General features: G+C 35.6%; 1 protein-coding gene across 1 annotated transcript in view; it reads right to left on the bottom strand.

Moving 5' to 3' along the window:
• The window catches only part of SALL1 (spalt like transcription factor 1), a 226569-nt gene that overhangs the window by 114309 nt on the left and 86592 nt on the right, over positions 1–25668 (bottom strand). Inside the window, exon 9 of the mRNA XM_084533410.1 lies at positions 17830–17897. The gene's annotated coding sequence lies outside the window, so the exon portion shown is untranslated. The remainder of the gene's footprint in view (positions 1–17829; positions 17898–25668) is intronic.

Genomic DNA, 25668 nt, shown 5'->3' with positions numbered 1-25668 from the left:
CTGGAGGACAGTGCTCCTCCTTCACAGTATTCCAAACATCAGAAATTTAAGCACCATTGCCATATTATTGTTACACTAAATATATTTATATATTTATATATTTAAATCCATATAAAATATATTCCAAGGACTAAAGTTATCTATCCCATGTGTTTTGATCTTTACATGAGAATTATAGATGCACACAAACCGCATTGCTCTTCTGACACCTTTTGGAGGCCTCTATGGCACAGAACCCAGGAAGCATGACTTCAAGGGTTCATAAGCTAATTGAAAGGGTATTCCTACAATTGACATCTGGATTCTTATCTGTTTCTTTATCATTCAGCTAATTTATCTAAGGCTACAATGAAACAATTGCTTTGTTGAAGAAAATACCATATGAATATCATCCAGTGTTCCCCGCCAGATAAGACAGGCACTGAGAGATGGATATTTTCTTCTGTCTGCCACCAGAATACCTTTAAACAGACATCTGTGCCTCAGCTTCCCTATCTGCAAAGGGTGAAGGAGTATTTGTTTCCCAAATTTTCCATCTGGGACCAGGAAATATGTAGCAGATTTAGTTCAGTTTCGTTTTATATTTTGGGTTCATTTGATCTCAAAGCTCAAAAATATGCAAAGCCACATGACATTTAATTTGGAATATGGTGCATAAAAGAAAGACTGCACAATACTCAATAGCAAAGTGATGCCAAGCAATTGTATGTAATAAAGAAAATAATAATGGTACGCTATAGCTTTGTTCACTCTGGAAACAACAAAGAACGGCCATCAGCTTGCAAAATGGTGCTACAAGAAAAGTTGGTCTAATTTGCTAGGCCAGAGGAAGTGGGTGGTTTTGAACCCTCTGCCTCCCTTGGTACCTAAGGAAAGAGATTAGAATGGGAAAAAACTGCAGAAGAGTGGCTGAAATATATGAGACCTCAGAACAGCACAAACTTCATTAATGAAAAAATCTGTATCTTCACAATTCTCTTCTGGGAGAATTAATCAGATGTTGCAGTTTCAGATTTATAGATTGCTGTAGAAATGGGTAATCTGAGGGGAAAGACTCATAAAAACTTAACAGCAACACAGAGATAATCTGTGGGCTCACAGTGGCCATGTCAGGGCTAATTGAAATGTTTAAGAGCAGCACAGCTTCCAGGCTCCCTGTGATACATGCTGAAGACACGAATATAGACCATCTCTTTGTCTTGACTGGACATATTTTATCACTCTGTATCATGAGACTGTCACCCCAGACTTCTAATTGCTCAAACCTTTAGACACAGGGCACCTAATAATTGCAGTACCATGGCTAGCCTAATAATAAAGATAATTTACAGTTCAAAAGCAAAGGGTAATTTGTAATATGAATGGCTTTTTGTGTCCCTAAGCTCATTTCAGGACTTGAGGATCCATGCAGCAATAGCTACAGCCTTTTGCCTGAGCGTGTGAGTTACTGGGCTGGTTTATTTAGCCATTTTGTTCCAGAGAAACACAGAAGCCAGTGGATTTAAGGGAAGTCAATAGGGTGTTCAACAAGCAGGTTCAAAATTTTATCTTTATGAATATCTCTCATTCAAGAATACCTCCTGTACAAAGTTAAAATATTTTGTTTGTACAACTGTGTATATTCAATTATTAAGGATACCTGTAAGTGCTACTGAAGTGTACAAGATCAAAAGAAACCTAAAAACGTGTTCATAATTAGAGCAGCACCTAAGTCACAGTTTCATTATGTTTATGCAGAAAAACAGGGGTTAGTGAAAGCAAACCCACTAACTTCTGGGAGGGAGAAGATCAAGAATTCTTGTCTTTATCAACACCAGGAGGAGATCAAAATGCCTAAGGAAGTATTTTGCTTGGTAGCTGCATGCTCCAAACAACTTCTCCCACATGCAGGTCCTTTCTAAGCAGTCTCCCTATGCTGCTCTGCTCCCTCCAATATGCTCCAGGGCAGACCCACCGAGACCCTTGAGTCTGCGTCCCGATCAGAGTTTTCTCTTCCACAGCACCAGGCTCCTATTATATAACCACATTTTTCCCTTGCTTTTTTTTATGGTTCTCTCAGTTTAGACTCAGAGCCTATGCCACAGCCTTAGACCACTCCTGCCTTTTGCCTTGCCACCCACATTGCGAGCATTATGAGAACAAAGCCTCTGTTACTGTAAAGCTTTAAGCCATGACAGTTTTAAAGAAAGTCACAATGCACTCTGCATACAAGAAGGATCTCTTTACTCCTCAGTGAGAGCTTGTTTTTGGAAGAGACAAAGAGCAATTAAGATGCACGTGTTTTCCTCATGGAGGCACATCTCTGATAACCAAAATCACGGAAAGTCTGCCTCAGCAAACATTTGAGGCTCTTGTAACTTTTTTGCCTTTTGCCCAGCATGTCTGATTGCTCTGAACGTATTGAATACACCCATTCATCTCACAATGGTAAATAGGTCTTAAAAATCTTGTTGACAATCTTACCACCAAACTCAAGTGCAATTAAAATTATGGGAGGAAAAGAAAGAAAGAAAAGAAAAAAAAAAAAAAAAAGAAAAAAGAAAAAACAGAGCATAAGGAAAAATAAAATGCTAACAGGGTCTTTCCAAATGCGGTCATACTGACAAGACAGCACTGGAATCTGTGTTTGTTTTAAGCCTACATTGTTTAAAAGCAGCAGGGGACCGAAATGATGATGGCATCATACTGGCTGAAGGGTGGAACCTGAAGTGAACTCTCAAGCCAAATTCTAATCTCAGATTTCAGTTTCTGTATTCTTCATTAAGAGAAGCCCGTGGACATCGATGGGACTCCAGCATGAGGACAGCTATGCAAGCACAGCATTAGAATCAAAATCTGCTATATGGGAACCACACATGGAAATGCTATCCACAATTTCTCTCACCAGACGTCAAACATCTTGAGAGATCAAGTAAAGGAAAGCAACATTCATAAAATCAAAACCACAAATAATTAAATATTTAGTTTTCTAATCAAGTCAAGTTGTGTGTAAGCCCTTAAACAGTATTTACAAGCATTTGATTTTTCTCCATTGACTATATGAGTACTCATAGGCTCACAGATCAGAACCTCATTTGATTTGTTTTAAAACAAGCTCACTTGCCATGTCAGGTGTTTGGCTTCTTTTTTTTTTTCTTTTTTCTGTCTCTCTCCCCCCCCCCCCCCCCCCCCCATACACACCCTCTTTTTTTTTTTTTTTTTTTCTTATTTCTTGCTGTTCCTTTAGAATCTTGTAAACCAGGTCAATTTATTGAAATGTCAACTTTTATAAATATTCCTATCCAGCCAAGCCTCTAACTTAACACATGCTGTAATTACAGCACAGCCATTTATGGAAAGTAGCTGAAAGTGGGGTAGCCCTTCTTATTCACATTGAGAAATATCCTACTCCTTGAGTCACCATTTTTATTTCAGTTAATTTACTTTTGGAATTCACTCTGGAAAATGTATTAGCAGTTGCAAGATCTCTCCCAAATCTTACTGCTTTTTCAATCAAGTTTCAATCTTTCAAAAGGGCATTAAATATCTCTGTGATTTAACATTTTCTGTGGTGTTATTGAAACTTTTGCTTTGCCAAAATGAGGGTGGTCACCTATAAGGTCAGAGTTATATGGAAATAGAAGTAAATAAATACACCCTTTTTTTTTTTACACAGTATATTAAAAAAAAAAAAAAAGAAACCCCCCTAGAAGAAGGCCTCACCAACACCTTCCTATGATTAGAGAGAACTTTAAATTGATCTCATCCTCATTATTTGATATTTTGCCAAAATGAAAAAGAATAATCAATATCCTTTTATTTGGCAGGAGCTGCAGGCTCTTGGAAAAATGACATCTTAAAATAAAACAGCAAGCAAAACATCAACAGAGAAATGTGATCCCAGACAGCAGTCAGAAACAAGAAGCAGAAGTAGACACGAGGAAAAAAGAAAACAAAAAACAAAAGAAAAAAAAAGTGTATATATTAGCAAGTTTAAGCAACATTTGAGTCCTTTCTACTGTACCAGCATAGCTATTTGATATGTGCAGTTTCAGTGTGGAACAATTTGCCCAGTGTAGGAAAGTACTGAACTCTGTGCCTATCCTGGAACACGAGATTTGTTTTAAAGATACCCTGGCTTAGTCCAGATAAAAATCAACTAGCATTTCATTTGAGTGAGTCTGCAATAGAATACTTTGCCCTGTTTGACTCTCTCATACCAGTACCATAGATCATTTACTATCTCCCTTTCTTACCCTTCTCATCTCTGTAAATATTTGTGTTTGGAAAGGCACATTCAAAGTGATTTTCTTACACAGCAATGCACAAAATTCCCAGTTGTCTATTGGCAATGACATGGTTTTGGGAATACAGTAAACTTCCTTTTATTCATGTCATCATTATTGACACTTTGAAACTGAAAAAGAAGGAAAAGCAGCTACTGATATGAAATATCCATGGCATAGCTCTAGGCAAACAGATGTTTTTTATTTAAAATTAGGGGCTTGCCTGAGACATGAGTGGATTTGAAGTCAAACCAAGCTACTAAACCAAATCTTTTTTCTTCTTGCCAGCAGACTCCCACAAATAACTATATATAGAAGCTAGTAATTGGCCTGTATTTTGGCTTGTAATGGAAATCCAGGTAACACAAGTACTCTGTACTCTCCAATGATTAAGATTTATTCACTCTTGCCAAATATGTCTTGCCAAATATGAATATAATTTGAATCAAACAGGTTGAAATGAAACTTCTTATTCTAAAGTATTTGTGGCGGTCTCCAAAAAAAGACAGGGGAGAGAGCAGTATGTCCAGAACCCATGTTATTCATTATGTACAATAAAAATATGAATATTTCAAATACAGCAGCTGCAATTACTGACCTAAAGAGTAGCAATATTTTGTACTTTACAAATCCTTTTTTTTTTTTTTTTTTTTTTTTTTCCCCAAAAAATAATATCTTGTGTTTTTTTCCCATTTGGGAGTGAATATGCTGAACATTGCAATTCATGGTTGCAGAAGTGAAAGGATTCTGTCTCTTAAAAGCACGAAGTATAACAAAGACAAAGCACATGAATGTTCTACACCACATTGGGAAACACGTGACATATGGATAGACAGACAGACAGTTGGATACAGATAACTATGCATCCTTGGTGGAATTTGAAACAGGCTTACTCATTGGCCTTTGCACATGCTGATCTGAGGGAGCAGACCAAATGCTTTTCAAAATTTTGACTCCACAGGGGTCAAGAATGATTTTGTTAACAGACCAGTAGGGTTTAAGCATAAAATCTAGGGAATGTCAATCAGAGAAATGTTTTGCAATCTTGCTATAATTATTAGGATGCCTTGCCTTGCAGAAGTTTTATCTGATTACTGATTCACATCACAAATGAGTATAGAATATATTTCCTTTCAAAACCAGAGTTCTTTTGAAATGCCTGGTCCTACAAACATGTACAGGAGAGCACACTGCTCCAAGCAGAGGTGTTCATTGCCAAAACCTATGTATCTTTTTCTAAAGAGAGCCCTGATCTTTATTTCCAAAGTGTCATAAGGCATAGCTTGATAAAAAGGACACTGAATAGAAAAATATCTTGGATGAAATGGAAAACCAGCAGATATAGAGCCTTTATTCTTGATCAACTTTTCACAATCAAATATTACTTAAAAGGAATATAGCATAGAATCATACTAAGTGTGCAGAATTGGGTGTAAATCCAGAAAGGAATTTTTGAGGCACTTATTGCTGCTTTTGCTGAATACTGAACTATCAAGAAAGTTGTAAAAATATTAATGCAGATCAACTGACAGGCAGAGTGCAGAAAAGATTCAAAAGCATTTGATGAATAACTACAATTTTATCACAGTGACTATATTTTATTCTACACATATTACAATCATATGGTGAAGCCCATGAAGTGCTTTGGGTTTTATTTAAACATGGGAAAACTACAACAAAACAGGCATGTAGCATCCTTATCATATTACCTTTTTGGATTGGTTTATATTTATCAGGGTTTTTTTTTTTTTTGGCCTGACTCCTCATTTTTAGGGAGTTGGTTGGCTAACTTCTGAGAGAGGAGAGATTCTTTGAGCACAAGGAACAGCTGGAAAGACAGATGTCATCTATGTTACCATTTTTTGTGCTAAAGGAAAATAAAACAAGATGGTAATTTCCACTGAATAGAAATTTTTAAGTCAATTCCAGCTGTGACCATGTGATCAGCATCTACCGTGTTTGGCACTTCAGCCAAGCACATCTGGCAAAAATATTTCAGAGGTGTGGGGAGAAAGGGGACATTTTGTGTGGAGATTATGTTTTATTTTAGCATGCAAAATAGTTTGTTTTCTGTAGGAATTTTTAAAAGCTTTGTGGGCAGATGATAGATGGGAAGAATGCTGAAAATAAGTATGAGCACAGGGTAGGCACAAATAGGATCAAAATGACAGAGTGTCCTGGTTTCATGGAGCAATCACAGAGGTTGAATTATAAGGGACTGATTTAAATTTTTTTTTCTGAGTTTTAACAGATTGTAACTGTTAAAATAAAATATATAGAGACAGATTTCCTTGAAAATTTTTATGTTACACTGAGATAAAGAAACAGGAAGCAGACAGCAGAAAATAAGTTAATAGTTAGAAAGAAATGCTATCAAAATATGTCTCCTAAATAGTAAATACTACTGGTAAATTAAAATTAGCTAAAAATAATTAAGTATACTTGTAACACATCAATGAAAGACACAGAATTTACAGAATAAGGTCAGTTCTTTGCACATTACTATCTAAGGCAACCTACATCATACACAATTCAATATGCAGCCCTTCTTACAACCACACTGAACAAATCAACTCCCGCAACTTGCATCCACAACTGTGCTAACCCGATCGCACACGTATGCATTTCCTGCACACCTATCTGCTACAATTGGCTAGGTGACCGGTCCTCTTGTCCAGTACCTAGCAGTTTTGAAGACATAATTTTCCCTAGGTAAGCTCCCCTGATCTCTGCTATGCTTGCAGGACTGACAACTGCACATGGATGCAAGTGCTTAACATCAGGCATTTGAATCCAGCCTTGGATTCTTGGTCATTGAGAACAATTGTTTCAAAGTCTCCCAAATTTTCTTCTTCTAGGGAATAAATATTTCCAAAAGTTTTGTTAGTGAGTGAGAATTTAAAGAAATACATTCTAGTAATTCTACAAGATAGGGGTGTATGAAGTTAAAAAATACATGAATCCAGAATAACTGCTCTGTGTTGCTGCTCAGCTACTAATTGAAGAACTGAGGTGCTTGGTTCTCAAATGTATTGGGTTTGTGCAATTCCCTCTTCACAAGTTGCTTTTATTATTATTTTTTTTTCTTCCCCACTATCTGATATATAAACCTTTAATAAGACAACTTTTAAAGAGGTAAATCTATGACTTAAATCAGGTTACTGGCACATTGCTTTACAAATGATCACTGCAAAAGAAAACATCTGGAATGGAGGAGTCAGTTGTTCACTACATTAGAACAAGCAGTTTCAGGCTACTTTGCCACAGTTAATTTTTACATTTGCCTATTATTGCAGAAAAGCATACGATTCTCCAGCTGCTGATAGGCTGGTAAAGCCAACAAAACCTAACTACATTTTAAGCACTGCAATTTAGTGCAATTATTTGGAAATAAACAATCTGCTCTGTCAATTAAACATTATTTAGGTTACATTTTTGATACATCACACAACCAGGCTTCAGGGCTTCCTTTGTGAAAACTGACATTCAGTTGCTACCGTCTGTGTAACAAACAGCAAACAAATGGATCACACAAAGCTAGCCTTAAAAGGATTATAATCTCTCTCCTATCCAGAAGGTACATAGGAATTATTGTTCGCCTGTATAACAGCATTCAGTGACAGCAGACAGTTATTGTTCCTTTCATTCTTTACAGGACCAGGGAGAATCACAGAAGCAGCATTTAATACATTAGTAGAAGTTCTGTAAGGGAACTTCCCTTGAATTCTGTATGACTCAAACATGCTTTATATTTGAATGTGTTTTATATCAAAATATATACATATATTATTATATTATATAATATATAAATATATTATTATATTATAAAATATTATTATATTATAAAATATTATTATATTATAAAATATATTTGTTTCATATCAAACAACATGATGTTGTCAAATGTTATTTTGAATATTATAACATCATTGCTGTTTACAGTCACATCAGGTTGTTTTGCCTCCAACTGTGTAAGTTATTAAATTTTCCATAGTTATGTGCTGGTCAAAAAGAAATGTCAAACTAATCTGTTTTCTTTATCTCTTTTTATCATTAATTCATGTTTTTATGTTAACAAACATAAATTGTTTAAAAAATTGTCATTGTTTCAGAACTCGTTTTCAAATTAAAATGTGACATTCTTTATTTGAGACTGTGTAGAACTTACAGAAAATTTTAGCAGAACTTTTTCTGATTTTTCTTTCTGGTTCCACCTTCTAGAGCTTTGCATAGTGTCTCAATATTGAAGTGAAGTTGAATTTTCAAACACTGTTAGTCAAAAGCATTTTTTAGATGAATAAAGCTTTCCTTTGAACTACTTTACCTACCTCTATCCATGCCATGTAATACAATATCCAGAGTTTCTGTGCTCAGATTTTCCACTGTTAGACCATATTTCAGAGATCAATTCCAATTTCACAAATTACTACTCTTACTCATCCAAGGCATTGTTTAGGACATAGCCTATATAAGCCATTTTGTCAGTCTAGACAATTTGTTTCTCTCAATGGGAACTGCATCTGCTATTTTAATTCATGTCTTACAGGGCTTGTGACTGTGTTATATGCAAGGCTAGGAAATAGTTCATAGAAGTACCACCTCTTCCAACCAAAGGGTACAGTGAGGCCAGAAAAGTGCTGTAGTAAACAGAATAACCAAGAAGCCAATCATCTACTTTTTATGAAACTTACAAGTCATGACAGTATCAATTACCTCAAAATCCTGTCAAATAGAATTATAGTCAGCAGTCTTGTTTAGGGCGTGACATTAATTTAGTGTATACTGGAGTACAGGTGGCAAATTATACTTCCTGAATGCAAACAGTACCCGTGTTCTAAGATACTAGCACCTTTCAGAAATGATGTGGTTTTATCAAAGAGAACTGAGGCAAGCAGAACTAAAGGAGTTCAGATTGAACCTGACCTGAGGAGCAAATAAGCAAGGTTTGGAGTTTCAAAAAAAACTAGCTTTCAAATATAGACATAACCATCAATCCACAAACAACACTATTAGTATTTATGTAAAACAGAAGTTACATCTGCACATACATTTAGAAAGTTGCCAGTAAGGTTTATACCTTGTTAGAACCTACAATTCTAGTGCAGATCAGCACACAGTGACATCTGAGGTGTAACAAACCAGCCTGTGATCCAGCAAGTCCCTTCCAGATATACAAGAACACTCTAGGTTTGTGTCCATGACTAGCACTCCTTCCTGTGACCACATTACCACCTTGCAATTCTTTGCAGAAGCACTTTTGTACAGATGTTCCCATGGCTGGAATGCTTGGTTTTCTAACTGTGCACCAAATTTTTCTTTCTTGTTTTTTATTCATTCCAGATTACACTAAGACACAGGGCTGAAATGTAATCAGCAGATTCTGTTCTTAAGATTTTAGTAGAAAGACTTTGGAAAACATCACATCTTAAGACAGTATGTGAGAAAGGAGTAAAGCATTTGGCTCCCTCTCTGAAGTACAAGTTTTGGGATGGAAAGTTAAGAAGCTCTCCATGTGTCTGTATAATTTTTATGCAATAGAGTCAATATATCGCAGAGACAGCATTTAACTATCTCTCTCAAATGCTCAGCCTGGCTCTACATTCTGTGGTATAATCCTGTTTGCTAAAGACTAGGCCCACTTAGAGAGGGGTGGTCAGCTAAAAAATGAACAGATGTTCTGTTTTCAGCAATCGTACCACAGTCATGCTAAAGGGGAATGCTCTGCAGTGCATCCCACTTGCTGGAGAAAAGGCAGCCTTCTATACAAAAAACCTCTTTGCAAGTACCTGCAGATACTTGAAGAATGGCATTTGTTAATAGTTAGGTCTTGAATGAGTCCTAATCTCTGATGAAGCAAACGCCTTTAACATTGCCATCAAACTCCATATATTATTTAGTATGTCAAAATACTCAAGTCCTGTTGCCAAAGCATCAACCTGGTTTTTCCTCAGATAATAGCACTCTGAGATTAAACTAATTAATAGGTTTTCCACCTATGAGAATTAACATAAGTTAACATAAAGAGAATGTTTTTAAAGTGATTTCTTTGCTTCTTCCTCTGTTATTTATCATGAATTGCCACCAATGAAGGTAGTACATACATCCAAGGGAATGTAATGCCAGAACTTACACTCTCAATAAGTAGAACTTCAATACTGGCAACAATGGCAGCCATCTGTGATAGCTCAGCATTGCTAGTGATGTAACTACAGCACTTCTATATTCAGCACAAGCTCACTTCACATGAATAGTGTCAATTAAAAACCAATTTCCACTCTGCATCTGATATGCCTTATATGTAGTATGGAGGAGAGTGGTGCAACTTATATTTTTACCTTCTTCAGCTTCTTGTCCTGACCAAAACATTAGCCAGATGCCAAGCATGGGGAGAGGCAGAGGGGACCCGAGGCCTTGATTCCTTCAGCAGCAGCTGGCTAATCTGGACTAGGGGACTCTGAATGGTAGTAGTCTGCTTTAAACATAGAATCCTAGAATCTTTAACATTGGAAAAGACCTCCAAGGTCATATAGTCCAACTGTCTCCCTACCACCAATATTACCCACTAAACCATGTCCCTAAGTACCACATCCAACCTTTCCATAAACACCCCCAGGGACAGTGACTCCACCACCTCCCTGGGCAACCCATTTCAATACCTGACCACTCTTTCTGAGAATAAATTTTTCCTAATTTTCAATCTGAATTTCCAACATGCAGTCACACAGAAAGACCTCTGTGGAATCGCAATTCCACCAACTACCAGTCAAATACCAAATACCAGTCTGCGTGCTTACAGTAAAGGATGCAACAAAATGGAACTCATGTCACTAGCAGGAAACTGCATAAACATCACAAACAGGATATTTATGAAAAGACTGCACAGATACAGCCATGGAATGTACTAGATACTTATCAAGTCAGTGGCAAAAAAATCAAAATTATAATGCATTTCTCAATTACTTTTACCCCTTTTCCCTCTGTCATTGAGTAGCATATAGCTGTTAGGATATTACTTTACAGTCAAGGAATTTAAACTCAGGAAACTCTCACAAAGTCAGCTCATTTCAATATCTCCAGCAATGCTGATGCAACAAGATCATTGCTAACATGTGTGGGAAAGGGTCACAATCACCATGTCAGCTAATGCCTCCAGAACCAATTGTAAAAGTAACACTTACAATCCCTGCATCCATGCGTATCTGTGCAAAGAGCTACAGTATAGTCCTCCTTATAAAAGTTTGCAATTAAAAAAAAAAAAAAAAAAAAACCTTTCTAGAGTGCAATATGCCAACTTCTATACTGGTTAATTGTTATTACTTTTAAGGGACTTGATCAGAACATGATAGATCAAGACACAAGGAAATTACATAAATAAAAAATACATTCCTGACCAGATGAGTGTAAGATTAGAGCTAGCTAACATCTTTCAAAAATTCATACACCAAGGAATTCTTTTTCATGAAAAACTTTAATGACTGTACAAACACCTCTCCAGCGAGTTTTTTTTTTATTATTTTATTTTTTATTTATTTTTTATTATTATTAAAAAAGAAGCAGCTGACAGAAGACTTGGCCCATAGAAATCAAACAAAAAAGTATTGTACATTTTTATTTACTCCAAGAAAGATTTTTCTCTTGGGTAGTTCACAGCCAGACTTCCATTTCTGTGCTTGGTCTTTTCTGTAAACTCAGCCATCCCAGTGCTTCAAACATCTCCTACAAGTCATCCTGATTGATAGCACAGAAAAATGTATGGGAGAGTTTAGAGGGACCCTGGAATGCATTAAATGCTGCAACACAAAAATCTTACATGGCGGCAGCCTCAGTCTAGAACCCAGGATAAATAAGGTCAACACCACATGCATAAATTTGCCATCTTGTGGGAACAGCAAAATTGAGGACTAACTCTACCCATACTGTTTCTCATTTCTAGCAGTAATTCTTGTATTAACTTTGCTGTGGCCCAAACAATTAGGATCTGTATAGCAGCAACATGCCAGAAAAGTTGATCAGGCTCCAGGAAAATTTTAATCGAGGAAAGGTTCAGGAAACTGAAATAAAGAATTGTTTCCTTCGGGGAGAAAAGTAAATTTAAAGGCCAGGCTAGTCCTAGTATGTACTTGTTCATAACTGCATAAAGGAGACTGGCTGTGCCATTTACCCTATCTTGTTTAGGTGGCTGACCGTAGGAGCACAAAGGTGCTGTACTGGTTCCGACTTTGTTCACAGTTACCCCCACTGGGCCCAGCACTCAAGAGAGATCACATAGTAGTTCATCATTCCTAGCAGGAGAAGTTCCATACACTGATTTTATTTCAAGCACACGAGAAAACATACGGAAACAATATAACGAAAAATATTAAAAGAAAAAATAATAAAAAATAAAATACTTCAAGCACAAAATGACTCTACTAACTATGTTCGAATCATACCAAACACTGGCATTGTGCCTCCTTGGGGGAGGCAGTTTGCCAGAAGGTTGCCACAGGCAGCTAGTAATTGCCTACACACAATGGGCAAAAGAGATTAAGCTTAAATATTTGAAGGTTTGTTTTAAAAATATTTTCACCATATTTAAAAAATAAAGCAGTATTTTATTCTTCATATTGAAGCCATTAAGCCAATTTATACAACACTAAAACACTCCTCATTTCCACAGGTCACCCCTGTAACTACTTCCCTTCCCGGGTGTCCTGCCTTAGTGTGTGCGCATACTTGTGGCAAGGCTGAGAAGTCTGGGGAATTCCTCGAAGACACTCAAGTCCCATGCTACGTGTTTGGAAGAATTAACCTTGCAAGGACTTGAATAGATTAGAGGTTTCTACAAATTGCTTTCAAATCCAGTTCTTAGACTGGATGATAACTGATATTACTGGAGAGAACTATAGAAAAGCCTCTCTTACATATTCTAATCTATTTCACCATTGTTGTTTCCTGTTTCATGCTGAAGCCAAAGGGTTAAGGGATGTGACAGTTTTAGTGAGGTAATGATACAGAAAGGCTTCTTTTCTTAAGGCAGGCAGGCTGAGGTTATGTTTTCCTAACATTACCATGAATGATTTGGTTGTAGTGAAAGGCTTGATTTGTTCTTTGCTATCAGTAATTGATAAAGACAGAAAATGTAATACAAGGCAGAGATTTGGGAAATTTTGTTTTAAGACTGTGACTGAAAAGTCTTCTGTCTAACAGTACATGTTCCCTCTGGATTGACTAACCTTTACAATTTTTCCACAAACTGATTCTGCTGAATAGAAATTGATTAATGAGCTCAGACACAGAATTGTCACTAGAAAATAGCCATTGAAATTCTGGTCAGCAATCACTAGCCCCAGGGTCAAGGAAGACCATGGACCAGCTTAGCTGGAAAAGGAGTGGTTTTCATTTTTCTTCTCGCTAACTTAATTTCAACTGTGCCTGGTGGTATTGGTGCTGCCAGGAGTCTGTCATTGGCCTTTTTGATAAACCCATGTTCTGAGGGCTTCTTTGCTAAGCTATAAAAATGCCTTAAAGGCTATAATTTCATTGGCCGTAATCCCCTCTGCCTTCAAGGCTTGTAAAGTTATTTACACCTGTGCAAAATAAAAGTTGGAGTTACACACTGCCTATCAGTCCAGACCTTAGTGGCATCATCTGTGACATTACCTCTAAAGATTCCAGCCATTAGTGCTGCCATTGGAACATGCATTCTGTAGTAGCATGAAGCTTACTTAAGAGGGGATTCACTTCACTTTCATTTCAATCTACTTCATACCACTGTTTTAAGCCCTTCATACATATAAGAATTCAAAGAGCTTCCTATGGATGATGTTAAGCCCTCTCCTCCAGAAGTTTGCATCTGCTGGCCTGAGAGAGTGGTTTTGCAGTCAGATCAATCCTTCAGGCTGTTTGAAAATCTCTCACTTTCAACAGATACGAAAGGACAAAGAAGTGGGAAATCAGTTCTCCTCCTGTTTTGGCCCCTTATTTGGTGCTGTGGAATAAGAAGAATGTGAGAAAAATAGGAAAAGGAAAGGAGAGCAAAGCCACAGTAAGGGTACACCATCAACACAAGTAGGTAACTAGCATGCAGAAAGACTGGAGAGGTAACAGCCTTGAAAACTGAAATCTTATATTTACCTAGACACATTCACAAGTTTTAGTCATCGTGAAGGGGAGGCTGCAGGAAAGATATTATCAACAGATACCCCCATGACAGACTGTGACAGGGGTACTTCCCTCCTCAGTTCTTCTGCTAGGAAGGCCAGTACTCACCCATGAGATAGCTGCAGCCATCCTATCACAACTGACACCACTATCTTTTCTTGGAGAATTTGAATCACCATTTCTTGAACTGTGACATTCTTACATGAACAGAACATTGAAGAAGAATTTGAAATTCCAACCTGAAACACTTTGCTTTGTCCCATTTACCAGAGATTTGCTTATTGACTTCGAAAAATGTCCTTATAGATTAAAATACTCTCTTTCTACCCTCATCTTGCCAATTATTTTCAAGAAATGAAATAATAAAATGTCTTCCCACTCTTGGTTAATATTAGGTATTTATAGATGGGGGGAGGAAGGGAAGGATGGCGACACTATTGGGTAATAATTGGCATGTCATTTCCTTTGTTCATCCAATTCAAAGGTTGTCATTATTGTGGTTTTAATCATTATGCCTCAAATAAATCAGTAGATGCATTTTTTATATATAAATCAAACAGTTAACTATGGAAAAAAAAAACATAATCTACACATACAATACAGAAACATTATATTTTAAAATTGTTGAATTTAATTTAATTTAACTGATTTAATTTAATTTAAAAATATTGTAAATTATGTAAAATAGTTGAAAAATGAATCACATCACCATTATATTTTATAACATATGCTGAATTTGTGGAAAGACGGAAAATTGGGAATTATTAAAGAAATTTCATATTTTATCAACTCAAACTATTATTATTATTTTTTTTTTTTTTGTGGTAGTTATTCTATCACTAAGGAGATGCTTTATCTGTGGAGTTAGCTTTTTCTTTTTTTTCCTGTGATATTCTAATACATTCATTTTTGATTGTTTTTGTGCTTTAAAAACAATACATTTATTAATTATTCAACAGCTCTACAGTTTTAAACATCAAAAAGATCAGCCCCGTCTTGTTTGTTTGTTTTATTCAGACATTCTATTCTAATTCTCCATTTCCTTGATTTCTTTGTTTCCATTATGTGTTTCATGAGCAGATGCAGTCTTCATAGCTTATTCAAACAGAAATAATACAACTTGAAACTTAATTCACTGATACGAACATTGTTAATTCCTGAGGTGTTTTTCACTCATTGAACTAGGGAGATGATTATCTTATATTTCAAAGATAGAAGGCTCCTGACATTCACATTTATGTACACTACAAGACATTCAACCACACTTTTCCCACTTGCAAGATGGGTGTCAGGAATTTCTTAGGGATACTGTGATAAAAAAATATTTGCTTTTGGATCTAGTACGGAACAGAGATCCTGTGCTAAGATTGGTGACGTTAGTCCAAAACCTGAAAGCCCTATGTCCATGGGTAGCACTATACCTGAGCTATTAATTTGTACTTTTTTAGCGAGGGTAAGTCAGTTCACTAAGAGCTGCATATGTACACAGTAGTCCTGGAGGTAGTGGGGGAGATCTCTTTGCCAAGCTTCACTTGGGCCCTTTGCACCTGTGGCATCCTTAAGAAACAAAAATAAACTAACAAACAAAAATCCGAAAGGCTATATTTCTATGTCTGCTCTCTATTTTTGAGAATGTTACCCTTACTATTCCTCAGCCATGTATGCCTCTTCTTAGTTGAACTGTAGTGCAAAACAGGTTGACTTTAAAAGATGGCAATAAATCATGCCAAAAAGCTCATGTGGAATTAATTGTATTCAACACATAGTGCTGTATTTTTGTGGCTTTTTCTAGCTAGCCACAAAAATAAAAGCAGCCAGTTAACTAGAATTGTTTTTTACATTAAAAAGCCAAACACTTCAGACACAAAATTGATAAGTATTAATGAAGTATGCACACAAATGCAGAATCCATTCCAATGCACATCCTAGATTTGCTTTCTCCAATGCTCTCATTGTCACAATAATTGATATATAATAAATTATAACAACACCTTGCATCTGAGAGAAGTGGTAAACAGGCACATGGGTTTTGCTGCCTTGAAATAGAGTATTTCTTGTTATAATGATAGCCAGACAAAAAACATACAGGCCTGAGTAGCTTCTTCAGGATTATTTTCATTAGATGTCATAAGGTCCCTGGGTACTTGTACAATCAGTAACACTTCACAGAGCCTTCACTTCTAACAAATAATTAGCTAAAATTGAACCAGAGATTTCTTACATGCATGTCATAGATTTGATATGAATAATGAGGGAAAAGGTTAACAGCAGGTCATAGGCAGTTCCCTATCTTCCAGCTTATTTATTCAGTGAAATGAGAAATTGATCACATTATTTCGTATAGAAGAAACTGATTCATTACAATCACCTCTGAATTGGCAGTTTTTGCTCTAGGCAATTTCAGAACATTACTTATGCTTAAACAGTTACTGGTAAGGTCATTTTACAACTTGTAATCACCTCTCTGACCTCTTAATGACCATATTCTCAAAAGTTGAAGCATATGTAAAAATTGATAAAAGCATATATATGAACAGAAAGCTAACAGTTAAACAAGAGGAGCTGAGCAAATAAAACCACAAAACTGAAATAAGGATGAACATGTTTGGGTACACTAAGATAATATTGAGAAGACATCATAGCTTGTGCATTAAAAACACGTTGTCATCCCTATTTTGACAAGATACCTATTGGAGGGAGAATTATTCTGATACTGCATGCATTATTAACTGTTGGAGGGAAAGAAACAGCAAAGATGATGGAAACAACTACAGGTAAGCATCTGAAGCTGGAGATGATGCTAAGGGGCTAGAGGACAGAAAAGGCTAGTTCTTTCCCCCAAGAGAAATGAGGGTCATTACTCTCTCTTCCACTGGCCCATACATGCTCCATGCCTTGGAGAACATTTTTACCAACAGTTCCTCTTGCTACATTAGTGTCACTCCAACCAGAGTGTATTTTCAGTCAGACCCCATTCTTGGGACAGAATGAGGAACTGCAGACCCTGCAAAGCCAGGATCAATTCATTCCCAAATACAGAGACATACTGGGTGAAGTTAGGCTGAAAACTGCAGCGTCTGAGAACCAGTAGCATATGAATGTTGCAGAGTGCATGTACTGCTAGGCGCTGGATTACATGGAAGATATTCAAGTGCAATCTTCTCTTCTAATAAAAGAAATGGGTTTGTTTGACTATTTTTGCAAAAGTGAGCCCATAATTCAGGTAATGTATCCCATTGTGTGTTATAAGAACATTAAGAAAATTTTAAGAAGTAGGCTTTGTCATTTGAAAACAGCGAGATAGAAAAGTGCAGAGCTTTTGGTAGCAAAAGGGTGTAAATTATCATAGTATTAACTGCTTAACATGACATTCATTAAGCCTGTTACTGAAGAGCTACAATTACAAAGAAACATTACTTACATATTTCAGTTGGAATAACTTTTTCAATTATGGTTGTTAGCTGCAATGTTAAAAAGGCATCATCATCACTGCAAAGCATAAGAAAATGGTATTTTAAAAGTAATTCTGGTCAATAACTGAACTAAGATATGTTCAAGGATAAATTAAAACATAAAACATAATCTATGAATTTATATATTTTTAAAGCACCTGTGTTCCTTATACTTGGGAGGCTAATGTTCAGATTTACAAAAGGATTTAAGCGTCTAACAAAGGATTAAGAGGACTTCTATATGCTTCTATACCCCACTCCTTCAAACTTCATCCTGACTTCACAGTTGTTTAAGTCTATAATCACTTATGTGTTCATAGTTTACGAAGTGCTTAATTGTCGTTTTTGCACTTGTGATAACTGGTTTCTCACTAGAAGGAGGAAGCACCTTGAGATTATCTAGCAACTAAACCAGCCCTTTTCTTATGTTCTCTCAGAAGCCAATATTCCCAAGGTACAGCAGTCTTATAGGTGCTATCAGAACACACCCAATGAAAGACTCATATAAATCACAGCTGTCAAATGACTCCCAAAATGTGATCAAAGAAGACGGAGACATCTCGATTTTTATTCAGTGGAATAAGGAATCTAGAGAAGTTTCACAGAATCTAAAGAAGTTTATTGTCTTCCAAGAGAGTTCATGAATCCACAGGCTGTGAAGACCTAAGAGTATGCTGAGGTAGTGGAGAGGATGAACACAGGATTCACATAGACAGAGAAAGGATAAGATGACAAAGAGGATTCTCCAGCCCAGTGATTCAACTGCAAGGAAAGTGTTAAGTGTTCAGGTCCCTGATCATGCTACTTGTTTGGGATTCAATGATTCAGTTTGATCCCTGCTGTAGAAACAGTTTTAAGGCACTTCATTCTCTCTGTTTAATTTAGGAGGAAAAAAGGTACCTAAATCTGAAGCATACCGGTATTCCACAATTCATCTGGAGATTTTGTTCTAGATCTCTTAATGCGGATTGAATAATAATAATAACAATAAAGTTAATAAGCAAAAGTCCATGTCCCTTTCCTGAATGTGAGATTCACTGTAGCTCTTTAAAACTGCATACAAAATAACAGGAACAAATTTGGTAAGTTTTGTCAGCATCTTCTTTGAAGGTGGTCTAAATAGTTTTGCAACAGTTCCCACCCTTCTTTAATTTAAATCACATGAGTTCTTGATGCTTCCAACAGTTTAAGGAAAATGGAGAGCAAATCTAAAGCTAAACATACAACATGCATTCAAGTGCAGTTTTGATATCTGCTTTAAATAAGGGTATTGCTTAGCCATGAAACATTTCTTGGCAACAAAGCTGTAGAAATGCAGGTTAATTGTAAAACAGCCCTAAAAATTGCATTTGTGTGGTTTAAAACACGCCTGTAATAATCACATCATTAATCAATTACTGACGTATGTACAGGTGGATTTTATGGTACACCCACTAGAAACTGGACAGACACCTACATCTTCCTTGTCTTCAGGATGCTTAATTTGCTCAAATTTGTGCAATATGTGTAAGGAATGGGAACTATGTGGTTAAAAAAGAAACAGTAAACATCTAGTTGAAAAAGTAGCTAAGAATGTTCATAGAAATGTGTGTAAATGTTTTCACTAGCAAACAATATTCCAAGCATTTTCGTTGTGAATGCCAGTATATTTGACTCTCATGGCATATCATTGGCCTGTTTACCTGAAGTATGTGAGTAGAACATTAACAGCAGCAAAAATGTATCAGGTCCATATTTCATGTACTTTCCAACATATATAATACTTTCTTTTTTTATCAAAGCTATTCCATTTTTTACCAAGATGCAAGACAAGTTTATTCAAAGGAGAACTTTCCACTTCCTCTAAAATTGTCATCCCTATACTATCTCATTTAAGACAGTTTTGGCTTAGCTTCTTCCCCCTATTCAGGTTTTGTCATATTGCTAGGCTGCTGCTTACATTCCCTCACACAACACTCCTGTAGATTTAAACCCTCTTTCGTGTAAGTGCAGCAGCTTTGGCTCTGGCCAAAGCTTCTCTTGCAGCAGGCTTTCCATCTCTTCACAGGCAGTATGGGGTAGCCCAAATACAACAGATACATGACCACAAAACAGATTCCTTTTTTTTGTCCACCCCTTTTCCAGAGTTTCAAATTCGTCAGCACTCTTGATTTACAATTTATATCTGGTAGGACATACAGTATTTGAAACAACAAGGCATTTTGCAATGTTTCTAAAAGCTTGACTTTTTCTTTTCTTCTCTTTTCTTCTCTTTTCTTCTCTTTTCTTCTCTTTTCTTTTCTATTTCCTTTTTTTTTTTTTTTCTTTTGTTCTTTCTCCAAAATTCTAGCTAACACCAAAAGTATGTGGAGCTAAACAAAATAGCACATACATATGCAGCCCCTTGCCAGCCACAGCATCTCATAATCACTCTTTCATCTGTGCCATCAGCTGTAACAGAAGACTAGATAAAGATAAGGGAAGACATTCCTGCTGGAAAAATGTGCTCTGTTGCTTTTACAACTCATTACATTTCTGTAAATCCTTTCAATCCTACTCCTATTTAAACTCAATAGATCTGCCAAGGCATTAAGACCTGAGCTCTTTGTTTTACTCTTGGAAATTTTCTATTTTGTGAAGTCAGTTTACATATTGTGGATTTAAATAAAACTTTTTTTGTTTTGTTTTAAGAGGATGTGACCATCCCATTATTCTGAGGTGTTCCTATATGAATGAGCACTCAAAATTCAGCAACAATATTCATTACTTGGTACAGCAACAGCTCTGAGAAATATCACAGACATATACAGCGCTTTCACCACTGGGACAAACTCCTAATCTCTGTGAACTATGGGATCTCAACCAGAATTCAGAAACTGTCTGCAGACCGAATCTCCAGATTGTCAGAAATGCACATAATTAGTAGCTGACTTTGTCTTGCAAAAGTCCTTATCTGATCAAATTACAGTATGTTGCCTCAAAGCTCCATGGCAGCATTCAGAATTATTTAATTATTTCAGATCTTTTATTGGTACAGTTTTGTCTGACACTCAGGAAACATTTCTTAGGAAAAAATAAAACACAATTCCTGTCACAGGTAGTTTATTACCCTTGCCCTTATATCTGTAATTTGCAGTGGTGGCTAGAAATATTTCACTTATGTGTACTTTTCCTTGCAAGATCAAAGTTCAGTTCTACAAAAACCTAAATAATGAATAACTTTGCAAATGTTATTAATTCAAATGTTAAGAACTGAGCACCTTCTCCAAAGACATCATAAAGATCGGGAATTAGCCATATGAAAAAGAAACTGTTTTTCTCCTTTGGAACCGTTATGTCTAATCAGTAGAGTTGCCTTGGGCCCTAAGCTGAATCAACTGTTTAATTGTAACCAAATATGAATGTCAACAAATCAACAGCTATAGTACAGTTTCTCTGACAAAACTAGAATCTGCTTACATTTTCTACAAAATATATCTTCACAAAAGCTGTAAAATTTTGTAGACTAAGTGTTCCACCTTCTATTTATTGCTTCCAGGATGGGCTTTCTCATCACAGAGATAAAGTGATGAAAGAGAAAATTGAGCATGTGACCTAATACTTAAGTCTAAAATTAAGTGACACTGTAGAAAATTATTTTGTGGAAGTATTTTAAAGTATTAAAAAATCATTCTAACAGAGAGCAGAATATAACTGTGATTTTTTTTCAGGCTAACTGTAGACAGACCTATCCCAGAATAGTTGTACAAATTGCAGCTACAAATGTCTAAAAAATAGTTAACATCCCATTTCTGTAGCAATTGTATCATATCCTTTCTTCATTCAAAGGTTCCTAAATCCCTGTAATAAATTGAAGATATTTCATTTTAGAGACGAGCAGATTCCATAATGAGTTAAGCCTCTTTACAGTTTATTTTAATAAAGCACAGCTTTCTAAATATACAGAGGCAATAAAACATGCAGGTTGCAGCAATAATATGTTTAGTAGCCTTGCTTGATAAAATGGAAATGTTTGCATGTTTCAAATTACGAGCAATTTAAAGTAGGAAGTAAGCAAACTAGCTCTTGCGTTATGAAGCTTGACATTGTTAAGCCTTAAGAGAACACATACTTCAAAGTCATACAGACTGAAATATGCCCTGTAAGCTTGGCAAGAGGAGCAGTGCCATAATGATGTACCGCACAACAAAAATCACCAGACTTCCATTTCAGTACAATGTTGCCTAGTTTTAAACTTTAAAAAAATGTACTAGTGTTGTTATTTTAAAAATTAATTCATTATTTTCTTATGAAAAGATCAACACATAGGAAAAGCACAAGAATGCCTTCCTTTGGATATCAACCAACAAAAATAATCACTGTAAGTTATAGTAAGAATTGTACCAGTATTTTAGCTGAATTTACAGAGTCAGAAATATCACTTGATAATGAATCTATTAATAATATTAGGGCAAATTACTATAATTTTCCCCTGCACCAACATAAGTGTGGAGACACTCTTTCCTATATGAATTCGTAATTATTCTGCAGATGTTTAAAACTGTATAATTTCTCCCCATGAATACTAGAATTAAAGAAAATACTACTTACTTACAAACCTAAATGTAATAATTCCTAATTCTTTGTTGAACTGTAGTTAGAATTCAATTAAATTACTGTATATGTGAAATAAAAAAATGTTAAGAATTGACTAGAAACACAAACAGAAATAAATAATAAAAAGAAAATCTCAACCTAAGCAGCCTCTGACTCATGTATCAAATCAGCCTGAAACGTGATGACTTTTCAAACCTGTAGCTACTTTATTTCAGAATACAACTGATTCAGAGATGTAGCCACATGGCTTTGCATAGATTTATTCTCAAAGAAGGCAGCAGTATGAAATATGCTCATAAGTCCACAACCAATTAGTTACATACATAAATGTTTTGAAAAAGAAATCTCATTAATCTCATCAGTTTGTTCAGCTAACAAACTGATAGCTAATAAGATACCTATAGACAAAACAAACGTGTAAGCATATCTAAAGTTTTTCTAAAAATAATTAACTTGTTTTGAGAATCATTTCTGATTTTGTGTCCATAGCAATATTACAATACCACAGTAGTTCCTCTCTTTATATAATGGTTCTAAAAATCTGCATTTTAAAAGTAGTTTGAATTTGTTGACTTAAACAAAACAGTTAAATGACTGTTAAGTCATGTAAGCAAAATTATTTATCTTATTGCATATTCACCCAAATCTCTTGAATTTAATTCTGCCCATTTTTGACTGTAAGCGATATTTAGTGAACCTTCCTATTTTTCGTCTGTTCATTTAGCAATCATCTAGATGAAATTCAGTCGCCAATACTAGACATCTCTTTACATAACACTCTGGATATTATATGTAAAATGTTTTTGGGGCCTTATAAAAAAGTTCTTGACAAAGTTCCACAACAGAATTTAAAATTACTATTCCTATTCAACCTGTTAGCACTAAACTACAGTTAAAAAATAAAATAAAAATAAAAAAAAATAAAAATAAAATAAAAATAAAAATAAAAATAAAAATAAAAATAAAAATAAAAATAAAAATAAAAATAAAAATAAAAATAAAAAAGGAATGGGGGAAGCTCTTATAATATTTCTTCAAGTATTCTAGAAAAATCTATCTATCCTCCAAAGCTCTTTTATTCCTAGTACACAGAGTATGCATATGAGCACAGAGCACAATATTTCCCTTTGGAAATATTGCTAGCAAACAGCAAGAGCTGAGAGACCTTACATATCTGTTTCGCAGAGATTGTTAGGTAATAAAAGGATAATACTGTTAGCTATCTGAATGAGATATTCCAAACTGTCTAATTAATAGCAAATATTAAGTCATGCAGGTGCTTTTAAATATCTTTGTCTGTATGTTCAAACACAACAAATGCCAAACAATTTTAAAGGCCCTGTCTTGTAACCACTTGTGCCTATGTAATATAACCTTGAGATACTGCCTGAAAGACTGCTATAGCAATCTGACTCCCAAGAAGAGTATTTTATACATATTAAAAATATTTCACATTTTTCTATCACATTCTGACACTCTCAGTGAAGTTTTTAAACCTGAAACTCTCTTGTTCTGACACTCTCAGGTCCTTTAACAAAGGACTAGAGCCACTAAGCACAGAGGAACACAGAAATGCCCTTCCCTGTGTCAAACATATTTGCTTAGCAGCTGTCTTGGCACTTCTGTGCAGAGCACAAAGTGGGATAACCTTCTTTGCTGGGAAGAACACCAGACTACCTCTTTTACTGCTTTGTGCCTTTACAGAAGACAACTGTTACGTGACTCCAAAATTCTGCACTACATCCTCATTCACACTGATGCACAGAAGTTTCTAGCAGCCTTCATAAAGTTTTATTAGCCAAGTTTAAAATACAAGACTTGCCATGGGAGTTCACACAACGGTGGTCATAGAAGGAGATGTGTAATACATGATTTCCGTCTCCTGCATCTTTGCTTATATGCTAGGAGATTGAACCTTCTCTTCTAAACAATTATAAAGTGATAGCACCAGCAAACCAGTCTTTGTTCAACCAAAGCAAAACGCTATCTCTTCGAGCATACATGCTGTATGCTGTTTGCCTTTTTCCTAAAAACAAGAAACATTAGTCAATTCAGCAGAAAGATGCTTGTGGATTTCTGTGGGCTCACGTCATCACAAAAGGAATTGACCAGTTTGATCCGGACTATATGCAGGTGATATGTCCACTCTGCTGATTCTGATTAAATGGACAGCTTCCATGGCCTATAAAATAAAAACGTGCACCTTTTTGGTTTGACCTTTTTTTTTTTTTTTTTTTTTTTGGAAGCCATGCACGTTGAGAATCAGACTGCTTTGTCAGATAATGCTTTCAGTTGATGCTTTTGAAGACCTGAATGCATGTAGCTCCTGACAATGATTATATGCACGTGTTCCATATAATTCCAAAAGAACACCCATTATGAAAGATTAGTACAGTTGTGCTTATGATGTATTTAGGTCGTCTGTTACTGAATATTTCTACTGTCAGTACAACAAAAGTGTGATGATCACAGTTAAAGCTTAACAAAGAAAATGCTGTCAGGCAATTAGTAAGCTGAAGTCAGCAGTACTAAAGTGAAATATATCATGTTTGGAATAGCAGAGTGGTTTGCTTGTGATAAATGTTGAAACAGGTCCTCATACACAGAACACATCCTAACCTTGGAAAAAAGTTCTATTTGCAAAAGTAATTAAATAAATAAATTGATGCAGCTTAAGCTTATTATTAGATTCCTTACTTTTCTTTCCAGAACAGCCTCAGTCACTGGGCTTCCAAGAAGTGAGCATTCACTATAGCACAATTGCCTTTTGTATGAAAAAGATAACAGCAGCACACCTTAGGAAAGAAAAGACTGTATACTACAAAGACATGTTTAAGAGAAAGGAGAGTCTATGAAATGAATCACCTCAAAGACCACAAAGATTTTCAGGAAAACACAAGTGATTCTTATTCTTGAAAGACTAACAAAAATAAAAATAAATAAAAATAAAAATAAAAACAAAAATAAAAAATAATTTTGCAAAATACAGTAAAATCAAAACCAGCAAGAGATCTTTCCAAAGTCTCTAAGCCTTCCCAGTTGACAAAGCAATTACAAAGGATACAAAAGTAGCATGTTTTTAGAAAGGGAATTACTAAATTCAGGTATAGCCTGAGCAATAAAATTTCACAAGTTAGTTAATACTGGGTGACTTACAATTGGTATTAGTTTGTTCTAAAATGTTTTACAGACACAATTTTGAATTGTCAGTTTTAATCTTAGCATAGTTATCA

The sequence above is a fragment of the Aythya ferina genome (assembly GCF_964211825.1).
Source record: "Aythya ferina genome assembly, chromosome: 12".
Lineage (NCBI taxonomy): Eukaryota > Metazoa > Chordata > Aves > Anseriformes > Anatidae > Aythya > Aythya ferina.
The sequence above is the reverse complement of the archived record's forward strand: the minus strand, read 5'-3'. Positions and strand labels throughout refer to the sequence as shown.